The following is a 15,203-nucleotide window of genomic DNA, read 5'->3' as shown; positions in this document are numbered from 1 at the left end:
ACCTCCTCACAGACCTGCAGACTTTTCATTTTTTACATCAATTCCTATGTAATATTTCAACAAGTCTCTTTTTTCTCCTCTGTCTCCCTCATGTCCTTCCACCAGCTCTCTGCCAACAGATTCGAAACAGGAGTTCACCACAGAGCTTTCTTTGATTTTAGCCCTGAATCTCACTCTGCCTCTTGACTCTGTATTTCTGACAGGTGCAGAGCAGGCAGGAGAAATGACAGCATCATGCAGGATGCAAGCAGATGCAGTGTCATGTGTCACTGTTTCTCCTGCTAGTGTCCCTTCGGGTTACAGTGAAATCACCTAGCAGGGCAAGTTTTATTCTTTTCCTTGAAGGAGTCACTGTAGACATCATTCATCCCCTCATTCCACGTCTAAGAGGATTCGAATGATTTGACTATCTTGATTCTTCCCATTCGAAGTTTTGGGGTAACAGTGTGTCCCCCACGACTGGGAGGTCCATCAAGATGTCCCTGAATGTTAGCGGCAGAGGATAGCAGGACCAGCTGATCGCCGTGAGTACAGCGCACAGCGGACCAGCTTGCCTCCATTTGCTCAACTGCAGGCAGTTCTAGTTCCAAGGTGAGTGAAATGAACAACCGAGGACCAGGAGAATAACCCTCTTCTTTCTGCATTTTAAAGACCAGTGAATACGATTTCCAAACCTGAGCTGCTGGCCCTTGCCAATTCCTTTGCGTTTGGCTTGAGTTTTAATGGGCACCCAGAGTGTCGTCTCTCACAAGTTTTTTGCAGAGTATCCAGGTGATGCCTCAGGAGAACTCCACTTGTAAAACCTACAGTGTCCCCATCTGCAACACTCTAGAGAGCTGGTCCACTCAGATACTTTTTGTTTGGTGGATTCTGGAAGGCTGTTAGGTCTGAGAGGGGGACAAGTTCCAGGAAACATGCACATCAACTTGTCAAATGTTCTGCTGGATTGATGGCATTCGCCGGCATAGAATTGTGCCCATTTAACGACCTGTGAGCCACTCATGAAAGGATTCTGAAGTGCAGCCTGCCCTGATACCGAGCCACCCGTGTGGAAGCCATGGTAAAGTTGAACAGCAGATGGAAAAACTCCACCGAACCTTTTATTGGCCATATGTCACTTCTGAGTGTTGGCCAACAAACCAAATTTGCAGCTAATATATAATGATTTAAACAGCTAAAAGAGCAGCTGCGCTTTGATTTCTGATGCCTTTCCTCCCGGCTTTCCTAGCTCACTGGAGTTTCTTAAACTACTTTCCTTAATCCTGTGCACTTCACTCTGAATCTTCACCAGGTGGCACCATCTTCAGATGGTGGGGTTGCTGGTTCTGTTGTTGGCTGCATCCAGCTTAGTCGGTCCATCTCTCTGCTCCTTCTGCCTTGTAAGCAGTTTTCTAACTTCTTTGGAAGAAGAAAGTGCTACAAAGCACAAGACTCAGGTATTTTCATATTTCTGCCTGCTGGGCTGTTTCTATTCTTTTTTTTCCAAGTCCCTCTGATTTCCAAGTCCCAGGCTTCCCTGGTGGCTCAGTGTTAAAGAATCTGCCTGCAGTGCAGGAGATGCAGTTTCGATCCCTGGGAGGGGAAGATCCCCTGGAGAATGAAATGGCAACCCATTCCAATATTCTTGCCTGGAAAATTCCATGGACAGAGGAGCCTGGTGGGCTACAGTTCATGGGATCTCAAGAGTCTGACACGTCTTAGCAACTAAACCACCAACTACCACCTGATTACAGGGACTCTTGCATTCTCTTTGGGGGTGCCTGGACTGGTCTTTTGCTGAGCCTGAAGGGCTAGTCCTTGGAGTACATTGTAGGAGGGCAGCTTGTTCTGATTTATGAAGACATGACCTGGGATGGAGCTTCTCTGGAACAATTCAGCTCTCCTACTGTCAGAATCATCTAGAAGGAAATGATTGGTGTCAGGAATAAGCAGAACAGACCTCCTCTTGGCTCTTTAGTCTCTCTGGCTCTTCTATCCCATGTAGTTTAAGTGCCAAGTCTCTACTCCCAGCCGTGGACATACTAAGCTGGCTTAGTGCATGAAACTTCATGGAAGAAGAGGCTCCTTGTTATAAATTGAGGGTTATATAGTTGTTTCTGGGATGGGTGTGCTGGAAACTGCCAGGAAAGGAGAGAGACAACAATGCCAATTTAAACTTGCATGCCTGCCAACTACTAACCTGATAACTCAATTTTGGGATAGAAGATTGCTGAAGCTGTACGACCATAAAATGGCTCTATAGTTGTCAGTCTAACGAACTCCAGCTCAGGTTTCTGTGTATTAATTCCTGCAAAACTCAGCCACCTCCCTAATGTTATTCAAAAGACTTTGAACAGCATTGTGAATAAAAATTATCACAGACTACATCAAACTGAATGATTTCTATAACATCTGGAGCCAAGCACATTAAATGGGAGTGAAATGTACATTCATCACGGGTGTTTGGGCTTGTTTTCTATTTTTACAAAGAGAGGAAGTAAGAAATATATTTCCTATAGGGATTTTTAGTTATCTGTTCCTGTGCTAAACTGGACACCTCATGAAAGAATTATAGCCTTGGTTTCTGTGTTTATAGGTTGATCCTCTTTTTAGGTCTGATTAAGACTTCGTCCTGCAGAAACTTCATCTTAGGGAATTTATCCTAAGAAGGCACTGCTGTGTGGAACAACAGTGTACATGGTTAACCATCCTAGCATTATTTATGGAAGCAGGAGATTGGAAACAACCCAAATGTTCATCAACAGAGAAGAGATTAAATTATAATGTTATCCACACACTGGATGCAGCTGTACGAAAGAAGGAAGATGTTCCTTATATACAGAGATGGAAAGAAGTCCAGGACACTTGTTAGGAAAGGTCAGATACAGAACACAGGGTACAAAATGCATTTCAGTTTAATCCATGTAACATTTGTATACACGTTAAGAAACTCTGGGCTTCCCTGGTGGCTCAGTGATAAAGAATCTACCCTGTCAATGCAGGAGACATGGGTTCAGTCCCTGGGTAAGGAAGATTCTCTGAAGAAACAAATGGCAACCCACTCCAGTATTTTTGCCTGGGCAATCCCATGGACAGAAGAGGCTGGTGGGCTGCAGTCCACAGGTTCACAAAGAATCTGATAGGACTTAGTGATTAAACAGCAACGACAAAGAAACTGTAGAAGGATACATAGAAATAGGCTACCAGGAGTGCAAGAACAGAGCCCACAGAAGGGAATAAACCACTCATTTATTTATTTAAGTCAAACATATTTGACATATAACAAATGGTCCTAAAAGTGTCATACTCTTTAAAGTGTACAACATGTTGCTTTGATACATTTATGTATTGTAATGTGGTTGCTGGTATTATCCATGTTTATCACAGTATATAGCTATGATATTCCTGTCTATATTCATTCTATTGCACATTAAATCACTATGGCTTATCTACTACTCTTTGTAAGCTTGTAGCCTTAACATCCCTCCTGCTTTCCAGTAGCCACTGTTTTTTCGCCTTATTTTTCATGGGTTTGACTTTATTAGGCTCTGTATATAAGTGATATCATACAGTACTTGTCTTTAACTTACTTCACTTAGCATAATGTGCTCGAGGTCCAAGCAGCAGGATACCCTCCTCTCTCACAGCTGACCAATATTCCATTGCGTGTGTGTGTGTGTGTGTGTGTGTATTTTTATCCATTCATTCTTTGATAAACATTTGGGTTGTTTCCATATCTTTGCTTTTGTGAAAAATGTTGCTATAAACATGAAAGTGCATATATATCTCTTCAAAATCCTGTGTTCATTTTTCTGGGTATATAACCAGTAGCTGCGCAGTTCTTAAGCTGGCTTTTCTGTCCACTGTTCTGAAGGAAAATTTCCCTACTGACTCCCCTATTATGTCCTAAATGCCAAACTCTCAACCTCCTTGATGTCACTGACCGCCGTGGACCATAACATTCTTCCAGAATGAGGTAACTCCAGTGTATGGGTATCAGAGATTCTGCCAATCCTTAGCTCTGTGTGCGTAGAATGCCTGTTAACCTTTATGAACTTCAGCAGACACAGAGAGGAAAGGAGGGAGCTACTGAGTGTTAGTTATCTTTTAAAAAAAGTATCTCTTTTAATCATACAATGGCATTATGAGGTGGGCGCTCACTATCTCCATTTAACAGATGAGGAAATTGAGGCTCAGAGAGCTTAACTGATTAGCCTCAAGCCATACAACTCCTAGGTGATGGAGCAAGATCTGAACCTCAGATAGCTGGTCACTGATGCAAGGGCCCCCTGAGAGGGGGCAAGTACACCAGTGCTTTCCTCCACCACTCTCTTCCCTTCTCTCTGACTCTCACCAGACTCGTTCTTTCACTACTTGAGCTGCTGCTCATTTCCTCATTCCTTTGCTGGTTCTTCTTTCTTCTCCTCAAACAAGATTGTCTCCAAGGTCTGTCCTCATCTTCCTCTCTCTAGCTAATCCCACTTCCCAGGAGAGTTCTGACTCTCAACCCTATTGGGTTCACTTTCCGGGCATTTATTTCCAGTTACTTGATGGCCGTTTCCACCTGGACCTCTTGCTGGACCCCAAGAGCCAGTGTTTCCCAAACCATATAGGTCACCTTTCTGTTCACAATTGGATTCTTTTCCTTCTTAGCATTTCCTGATAGTGCTACCCCAACTTCATCATCCTTAAGCTCAAAACCTTAGAGAAGGCTTTGATTCCTTTTTTTATTTTTTTCTCCCTGGCTTCCAGTTTCTAATATAGAAAAAGATTCTGTTGTTTTGACTTTGACTGCCTTCCTATATAACTCAGTTGTGCATTAAATCTTGCCTGGGGAGTGATCTTTTAACTGACCATCCCACCTTCAGTTTTGTTCATCTCCTAACTATCTAACTAGCTGACAACCTTTTTATATAATATGAAACTCATAACATTTTATGAGGAAAACTTTCAAATGCTAATGAGAGACACACACCGAAAAAAGACTTCATAAATGGAAAGGCCAGGAGCACAAATTATTATAAAGCTGCCAATTTTTCTGAAATTAATCTATAAATTTAATGGGGCTTTAATAAAAATACCAACAGGGCTTTTGCATATTTTTCTGTAACCAGACACGCTGATCTGAGAGGTGTTATGGAGAATAAGTATGCTAGAATACTCTAAGATAAATCTGAAATGGAGAAATAAAAAATAATCCTAAAAGATATTACAATTATTTATATATATACAATTGATATTAATTACCATTAATATAGTTAAACCCATGCAGGAATTAACAAGCAGAACAATAGACAAAATAGAATCAGGAATTGAATCCAATGTTTCTATAAGAATTTAAGATTTGATAAAGTTTGCCTATCTTAATCAGTGGGAAATATTTACAGTTCAATAAATGGTATTGGGTAGCCACCTGTCAAAGAATAAAGTTGTATTTCTCCGAAGTCTTTATACCAAAATGAGTGCCAGGTGGACTACCAACATGAAAGCTAAACTATCAAGGTTGTAGGGAAAAAATGGAAAAAATTAATAATCTTGGAATAGAGAAGACATTTCTAAGCATGATAAAATTCAGGAGACATAAAAGAATGTAAAAGTTTGGCTCTAAAGATCAAATATTTCCACATGGTAGGAAACTCTACAAATTGAGTCAAAATTAAAATCATAAATAGGGGAAAATATTTGTAACAAACTTGTCAGACAAAGGGCTGAATCTATTAATATATAAAGGACTTACTCAAATCAATAAGAAAAAGATCAACACTCTTAATAGAGAAATTAGCAAAGAACATGAACAAATCTATCACAAAAGAAAAACAAATGGTTCAAAGATAGTTTAAAAGATACTTAGGTTCCCACACAGTAAGCAAATATAAGCTAAAACTGTATTTTTTCACTTAATATCCAAAGTTTCTTAAATGTATTTTTGACAGTTTATTTTCAACAAGGGTATAGGAAGACAGACATTTATACATTTTTGAGGTATGCAAATTGATGCAACCTCTAAAGAGGGCAATCTCAGAATATTTATCAACATTTAAAATGTGCATACCCTTTCACACATCAATTCCATGTTTAGGAACTTCTACAGTTGCGTTTAAGCTTCTGCCTGGAGAAAAACATAAGGATATTTACTGCAGTGTTGAGCATAATAGCATATTTTGCCATTTCAAAAAAGAAATGAAAAAATAGTAAAGCTTGTTTACCCTCTACTTTAATTCTCCGATTGTTCCCCATCAGCTATTGAAGTTCTCCTGATCTGGCCCTGGCGTACTTTTTCTGTCTTGTATCTTGCTACACCCCTTGCTGCTGCTGCTAAGTCACTTCAGTCGTGTCCGACTCTGTGCGACCCCATAGACAGCAGCCCACCAGGCTCCCCCGTCCCTGGGATTCTCCAGGCAAGAACACTGGAGTGGGTTGCCATTTCCTTCTCCAATGCATGAAAGTGAAAAGTGAAAGTGAAGTTGCTCAGTCGTGTCCGACTCCTAGCGACCCCATGGACCGCAGCCTACCAGGCTCCTCTGTCCATGGATTTTCCAGGCAAGAGTACTGGAGTGGGGTGCCATCGCTTACACTTGGCCAAATGAGCGCTCTGTTTGCCGGGCCCCTTCCCTGTCTCTGTACCTCTCTTTGTGCTGATCCTGTTTCCTGTTGCATGACTTGCACCGTTCCCAGTCTCTCCCTTCTTCCACGTGAATCCTAACTACCTTTATAACCTGACTCACGTGCTATCTTTTTCTGAAGATATCCTTGGATATTGGATCCTCTATGATTTCCTATACTTAGTTGAAAATTTCTACCTGTTGTGACTGTTTTTTTTTTGGCTTCTCATAAAGTTGCTTTAGATTCTAAACCAAAGCAGAGAGAAGAGATGACACCCAAGTTAACCCATCCACTAGTGAGTTGGGACCTCTCTCCCAACACACTGGAAGGGTGGGTGGAAGTGCCTGACTCCACCCACTGGGAACTGCAGGCAGGGCGGGGCGTGGGGTGTAGTGGGAGTGGTCCAAGGCCCCAAGGCGCTGACCCCTCCCCCTATCACCTCCCTGCTCCCCTTCTCCCCAGTCTCCCCCTCCTTCTGGACCCAGAGCATCAGCTTAGCAATACTGTGGCCCCCAGGGCATGACCGCAGGCAGGGCAGGGCCTTCCCCCCAGGCAGAGGAAGTACAGGGAGAGGGGCCCAGGACCGCAGAGGCACCAAGAACCCACACGGTTGGAGCAGCTGAGGTAAAATTTTTAAAGCTTATTCATGGGGACGTGGTGTCAGCAATCTTCATGGCTCAGCTGTGGGCCTCAGCTTGGGCCTCGCCATCCTGAGGTCGTGGTGGTAGAAGAAGTCTGAGCCCTGGTTGAGCCGCACGCTGCAGGGGGCCGCAAGGTGGGACCTTCACGCCGTTTCACCCAGCATCCTCCCTTGTCCCCAAGACCTGCCTCCTGATGATGTCTGCGTGCTCCCGGGCCTGCCTTCTCCCTCTTCTCATTTTCTGTGCACAACAGAGGTGTCCAAGTTGGCAGGTAAGATGGTGTTGAAGTCGTTGAGTAGGGAGATGATGCTCAGGAGGATGGTCCCATGTTCTGGGGGCATTCCCTGGCCCAGGTCGTCTAGTGGGGAATGAAGGATGGAGATGCACACGTCTTGATTTTTTAGATGTTGGGGCACCACATCTTGGGGAAGGGGAGAAACGAAAGGCTGGCCAGGAGTAAGGGTAGCCAATGGCGATCTGTAGGTATGCCTTCAAGTAGCGCCCTAAGAATAGGTGTTGGGTGCTGCACCTCCCAGTAGGCAGGTTTCCCTCACACACCGAAGCCCTCCACTGGCTTCTTTTGTAGCCCCTTGAGCTCTGGCAGTAGGGCCTTCTCTGAGCTGAGTGACAGTGGAGAACTGGCTGGGCAGCTGTCCTCCCCAGCACCTCTCTGGGTGCTCCCCGGCTCTGACTTTTAACATGTGACCCTTTTGGGACTGGAGTGATAGTGATATTTTGATGTCTTTGTCCTTTGATGCAACTGTTTTAATCTGGGGGAAAAATACAACCTACAGAAGACACTATTAATGTACACCCTCACCCCCCAACCCCAATGAAAATATCTTTTCTGTTTCTGATTATATAACATTCATTTATAGTTGACCCTCGGAGAAGGCAATGGTACCCCACTCCAGTATTCTTGCCTGGAAAATCCCATGGATGGAGGAGCCTGGTAGGCTGCAGTCTACAGGGTCGCTAAGAGTTGGACACAACTGAGTGACTTCACTTTCACTTTTCACTTTCATGCATTGGAGGAGGAAATGGCAACCCTCTCCAATGTTCTTGCCTGGAGAATCCCAGGGATGGTGGAGCCTGGTGGGCTGCCATCTATGGGGTTGCATAGAGTCGGACATGACTGAAGTGACTTAGCAGCATAGTTGACCCTTGAACAATATGGGTTTGAAGTGCATGGGTCCAATTATACACGGATTTGTTTTTTTCAATAGTAAATGTACACTACAGTACCACGGGAGCTGCAGTTGGTTGAATCTGAGAATTTGGAACCAGGCAGAGGGATAAAGTGGGCTTCCCTGGAGGCTCAGTGGTAAAGAATCTGCCTGTCAATGCAGGAGACTCAGGTTCAATCCCTGAATCAGGAAGATCCCCTGGAGAAGGAAATGGCGACCCACTCTGGTATTCTTGCTTGGCCAGTCCCATGGATAGAGGAGCCTGGCAGGCTACAGTCCATGGGGTCCCCAAAGGGTCAGACACAATTTAGTGACTACAACACAGGGAGGAAGCACCTGTACAGAGTGCCCTATCCAGAGTGCTGACTGCTCTCTGCGCAGAGGGTTGACACCCTTAACCCCCTGAGTTGTTCAAGGGTCAACTGTACTTAGAAATGTGGAAAAACGTACACTCCTGTGTATTTATGTTGTGCTCTGTGTGTGTGTGCATAATGGAATAAAAGAAAAATAAATTTCCTGAAATAAATTCCCCAGTCAAAAAACATACATGTTTAAAATGTTAGTGTATGTTGCCAAACTGATCTCCAGAAAGATTTATGATTCATTCAACATTTATTGAATTCTTAGCATGTGGCAAGTACTGTGTATTATTTAGGGTACAGAGATGAGAAACACCACGGGTAGTCCCTGCCCTTGTGGAGTCTGTGTAAGAATTTCTAACAGAAGACACATTTACTGTGAGAAAGTACAGTAGTGTGAATTCTGCCTAGTTGGGGAGTTCAAGGACGACTTCCGGAGGAAGTGATGTTTCAGAGAAGGCCTGAAGATTCAGTTGGAGTTAACTAGACTGTGAGGGGGTTGAGGTGGGTAAGAGATTTTCAGCCTCAGCCTTTGCAAATGTGGCTTCTGGTGGGGCATGGGGTTGAAGAAGGCTTGTGTAGCTGGAGTCCATGGAAAGGGAGGGAAAGCACTGGGCAAAAATGAGACTGGAAGTATAGGTAGGGAGCGTGCTACTGGTGGATCCATAAGTTTTGTTAAAAATGTTATTGTTATTCCAGTGCTAGGAGAGATATAAGCAGCGATTGGAGATTATATTTATTTTTTAAAAAGATAACTTTGGCTGAGTAGAAAGGACTGATAAACAGAGGCAAGAATGAACACAGGTTGACAAGTTAAGAGGCTAACTGTCCAAGTGACAGATGATAACACTAAACTAATCTGAAGCATGAACAATAATAAGAAATCAAGGCAAAAGGAGAGGAAAATGGATGCTTTTATGATTTTACCAGTTAATACCAATATTAGAGGGGATATCATTGATCTTTTTTTGTCTTTATCAATCTAAGGGGTGTATGCATAGTATAAATTATATGATATGGATTATATATACAACTTAGAATATGAATTATGTGTACAGTTTCCTTTTATTATTAGTAATGTTGGACTTCTTTTTCTTTTCCATTGGCCATATTCATTTTTATTCATTTGTTCTTTTGAACTATCTGAACATCTACTTGGTCCATTTCCTTCTTCTGTTCTGGTATCCAGCCCAGAATCCCACATTGCACTTAGCTGTCATTTCCTCCTTGTCTTCTCTGGTCAATGACAGTTTCTCAGATGTATGTTTTTATTATTCATTTGAATAAATCATTTTTATACTGATGCAGGGCAGAGCTTGGTAAGAATCTAAGTGCATAATGAAGGCAAACTTAAACCAGTCTAAAAGAGAGCAGATGATAGTCTGTGATATATGTTGTAAATTTTTAAAAGTTTTTTTTTAACTTGGTTTGTGTGTTTGTGCTTGTTTATGTGTGAAATTATTTCATATTATTATTTCTGGCTTTGGGATAATGCTTAGAAGTCCCTCCATCCCAACGGATAGAACTCTTTATGTGCATTATATTCTGTTACTTTTACAACCATATATCGTCAAGTTATATCAAATAAGATACAAATCAGACATCCTCACCCTATTCTTTATTCTGTCCACCCTCAACTTCACCAGATGGGACAATAAAAAACAGAACTGAGGTGGCGCTTATGATACAAAATCAGCAGTGTCAACGTAATGATGTCATGATGTCTTGCTCTGCTCTGAATTTCTTTGACTTTGCACCTTACTTGGGTCCTGACCAAAGCCTTACCTGTTTTGATACTATTCTTTAATTGTCTTTCCAGTCCTACCAGATCATGAGTTACTTGAGCATAGGAAACACGTTTATCTCATTTTGTGTAATACACCTGTGATTGGGCCTGCCTTCACAGACTCTGCCAACATAGCATTTTAATGCATCTATTCCCATAAAGAAAAGAGAAACTCGAAACACAGTGATGAAAATGCAGATTTTCTCAAGAGTTTTGTGAGGCATTTATTGGAAATAAGAGTCCCTCATAAATCATACAGCAGGACAGTCACATTTCTACATCAGGCAGTATTTCTGTGTCCTTTCTCTTCCCCTCTGGTCTATAGTCTCTCTTCAGTGAGAGTAAAAAAATCTAGATCTAGTCAGGAAAATAAAGCTCTCCAAGTTAGCCTAATAAGGGCCACATATTTTTCTTCAACCCCCCCCCTTAGGGGTTTCAATTCATTTTATCATGACTATATCCCTTGATTTTTTTTTTTATATCAGAAAACTTTGGGCATGGCAGAGGGTCATCCAGTGCTTGTGGGAATCAATGAACTGGGCCATGATGCTGCTCTAATATTGGACTTAGGCAGTTGACTTGTTGTCTAGGAGGTAAAAAAATAAAGCTATTTACTTTTCTAATTCCTCTTTGTTTTCACCTGATGGAGAAAATTAGAACTCTATTGGAAACCCACAATAATTTTTATGGGCTATCATGTTAATTATAATAAGGATCTATCTTATATTCCCACCAAAGGGCTTAGTTACTGGAGCAGCATTTTCTTAAATGGTACCTTAGCACGGACCCAGAGGACAGTGTTATTGAAAAATGAGCAGATGGTCTGGATGAGCTGAGAGTATGGATGTCACTGTCTGCCCTTGAGGGGGGGCAGCCAGATGCAGATCCATTTGGGATCAAGCCTTTGGGCTATAAGCCAACAGCCCCTAAATAGAATGTTTTATCTCTTCCCTGAAGAGAGGAGTTGAGAGGCTAGAGCCATACTGGACAAAGTAGGTGAAACCAATCTTAGTCCTAAGAAGCAAGCCATGTGCCCACAGGTGAGCAAATGAGATTAGAGGTGGTTGGCAAGGTAGCCACCGCTTAGCTTCACATCACTTGCTGCTTAATTCAGAGCTGGGTTAGTTGGAGGAGTCATGGAACATTTGAATATTAACTGAGCGCCAGGGCACAAAGTAGGGTCAAGTTTACGTTATTAGAAGGTTAATGTCCTGATACCTAAATTCTGGCCTAATGATGAGTAGGGTCAGTTTCCCTCTTTTGCTCCCTTTTTTCACGTTCTAATGGCCTCACCCTGCTTTCTGGGCCCTACTTAGCCTTAATTTACATGTAATAAGTTCCCCTTATGTGAATTGATCTCTTGGTGACCATGTGACCTCTACAGAAGTCACTTTCTGTCTCTTAGCCTCAGTTTCCTCATCTGAAAAATAAAAGGAAGATAATGAAAGATAATATGGGTAGAGCAACCAGCACAGTGTGTGGGTCTGACTCTGTGCAACCCTATGGACCGTAGCCTGCCAGGCTCCTCTGACCATAGGATTTTCCAGGCAAGAATACTGGAGTGCGTTTTCTGCCAGGGGATCTTCCGGGGATTGAACCAGTATCTCCTGCGGGTCTTGCATTGGCAGGTGGATTCTTTATCACTGAGCCACTAGGGAAGCCCAACCAGCACAGTGCTGGTCACCTAGAAGGTGCTCCTGAAGTTCATCTTAGGAGAAGCTAAGGCTGTTTCTAGATGTCAGGACACATGGGGCTTCGCATTCTCTCAGAACATTGGAGGGGGATACCTCAGCAGCAGGGGTAGAAGGAGCCTTGCTTCTCCTGATTCTTCACAGCATGAGTTCTCAGCATTTAGATTCTTGCCTATTTTGACACCCAGATGATGGCTCCCTGAAATCTCTTTGAACGCCTCAGCCCCTGAGTTATAGCTTCCATTGAGCACTCTGTGGGGGAGGACAATGGGCTGGGACCGCTGCGGGAACCATGGTAAGGAGCCAGTAGAATCAAAGCTGCAACTGGGTTAATGACACTGCAGCGTTGGGGTGGCCGTCGTGAGGACTGTAAAAAAAGGAAGAAAAGAAATCCCAAGACCCAAACAAAGCCAGATGTGACTTAGGAAAAGAACATTAAGGGATTGCAGTATAGAAATTTGTTTTCCTAACAGCAAATAGCTACTTAATTGGGTTAAAGTAAATCGAAAGACAGTTTATATTTACATCAAAATTAACCCAAAAAAAAGAAGATAGATGAAAATCTAATTTTTTGTACTCTTCCATTTCCCCTTTTCTTTCTTCATTTTCCTCTCTTCCTCTAATACAATGAAACATTCCTTCTAATTCTCCCTTGGGGCTCAGGTAGGCTGGAACCAGTGCTATGGTAGATGTAATCCATAAATGGGAATCTTGGAAATGTCACTTTCCCCCCAACTTCTGCCGCTAAGCATACTTGAATCTGAGACAGAAACCTCTATTAATATAAATGTGAGTTTAGTGTGCTAAACTCACATTTAGAATCCCATTCTGGAGACAAGTTGGGTTTGAAATCCAGTTTGTGCTCCCCTTGCCAAGTTTCTGCCTGCCCAGAGAGAGTGACTTTTCCTGATAGTGGGCCTAAACAAAAGACCTCCCTGAAGTGGGGCAGAGATGAAGAAAAGGGAAGACATTTTTGAGAGACTTGAAAGCCCCATGATGTGACTATGCTTGCAAGAAGGTCAGGAGTGACCAAAAGACAGAAGTCTGCAGGAGCCAATACAGTTTAGGGAAGTAGAGAGGAGGCTGAGAGTCTAGTGGGGAGAGGAATCCAGGGAGAAGCCTGCAGAAGCCTGGGGAGGAGCCCTTCTCTGAATGTCAGGGTGACTTGGAGTACAGTGTGGCCTCATTGCAGTGATAAGATGTGGTGAAGTCAGACAGAGAGGACTGTGCATCCCCACCAGTCACACAGTGGTGAGAGAGGCTATGTTTTGACTGGAGTGGAGTGGAAGACCCAGTTGCAGGGCTGCAGGGTCACAGGCAAGGAGAGGGAGTGGATAAGAGTAGAACATGGGAATGAAACAGACTCCAAGCCTTTGCTTTTGGGTCCTGAATATCTGTGATTTGTCTACTTTTTACCAAACATCATTTTGTTCCTTGTAGCTAACTCTGTTACCCTCACTGAAATACTGGTCATGGAAACAGACACACTCACAAAAACTCACCCTTGGCAAACATCACCAAATTAAGATTTAGGCCAGAAAAGAAAATCAGACAAAATTATATTCTTATGTTTCTTTAAATCTACCATAAAACCCCAAACCTCCAATGAACTAGAAAATCTCTCCACGAAAATCATTAAGTTAAAAATAAACATTAAAAATTGACTGCAGTCAACAAGAATAATAGAAAATGTAAAACCTTCAGACAAGAGCAGTAATTATCTTATTGATTTGAAGGATTAAGGGGAAAAGAGGGGCCTTGGGGATAAGCTATGACTCATGATTGCTGCCCTTTGGCTGGAAACTTCAAGGCTGATGGGTGGTTATGTTTTAGGATCCCAGAAGGAGGCCCCCCACCCCCACCACATGAAGAAATTTGTTCCACAGACTGTACCCTACAGCAGTTTTACTAACAATTCTAATGTGGCTATACAATCAAATAAACTAAAAGTACTTTATAAACTGTGATAGTCCTCACAAAGGCAGGTGGTATCTTAGTCCTGGAGGCCAGAATTTAGATCTGGACCACTGCTGTATTCTCATAGAGGTTGGACTTATTTGTTGAACAAATGAGTCAGATATTCTACAGATAATATGCGTGTGTGTTTGTGCTCAGTCATGTCCAACTCTTTGCAACCCCAAGAACTGTAGCCCACCAGGCTCCTCTGTCCATGAAATACTGGAGTGGGTTGCCATTTCCTCCTCAATCTATGGATAATACTCTTCTGATATTATTCTTTCTGATTATATGCAAAGATTTGGGGTGGGGAGAGGGAAGATACTCATTTACATCTGCATGCATGTGTGTGCTAAGTTGATTCAGTCATGTCTGACTCTTTTCGACCTTGTGGACCATAGCTTGCCAGGCTCTGTCCATGGAATTCTCCAGCCAAGACTACTGGAGTGAGTTGTTCACCCTCTTCCAGGGGATCTTCCCTACCCAGGGATCGAACCCACATCTCTTACATCTCCCACGTGGGCAGGTAGGTTCTTTCCTACTAGCACCACTATTTGCCATCTGTTTGTCACCTAAACTGTCCTGGGTGACTGTTAATTCCCATTCTGACAGGAGGGATCCTATGGAAAGGAGGTTGGAGGTTGGAGAAGATGGCATTGTCAGTCTTCTTCCATGTGGACCCTTCACATGGTGTGACTTGCCCCTCACTGTGCTCGCTGCCACGCTCCTCTGTGGCCTGTTTGGGCTGTCTCAGGATGTGCATTTCAGCCCCTAGAAACTCAGACATCACTTGCCTTTTGTGATCCAGTCCTTGGAGTTTTCCTTCCCAAACCACAAATAAATCCACAGTAGGTACTATGGTTTTGTGTTTAAGGCTTCTCTTGAAGATAGACTCCATTCACCATTTATTCAATAGATATTATTGATGACTTACCCGCTGCCAGCCTGGCTGCTGTTACTAAAGATCTAGCCGTGAACAATACTAACGAGTGCCTCTTCTT

The 15,203-nt window shown here is 42.9% G+C and overlaps 1 pseudogene; it reads right to left on the bottom strand.

The window, feature by feature from the left end:
• Positions 1 to 7,259: 7,259 nt before the first annotated feature.
• LOC138989573 (ubiquitin-conjugating enzyme E2 R1 pseudogene) lies at positions 7,260 to 14,965 on the bottom strand (annotated as a pseudogene).
• Between the last annotated feature and the right edge of the window lie 238 nt (positions 14,966 to 15,203).

The sequence above is a fragment of the Bos mutus genome, chromosome 10 (assembly GCF_027580195.1).
Source record: "Bos mutus isolate GX-2022 chromosome 10, NWIPB_WYAK_1.1, whole genome shotgun sequence".
NCBI classification, from domain to species: Eukaryota; Metazoa; Chordata; class Mammalia; order Artiodactyla; family Bovidae; genus Bos; species Bos mutus.
The sequence above is the reverse complement of the archived record's forward strand: the minus strand, read 5'-3'. Positions and strand labels throughout refer to the sequence as shown.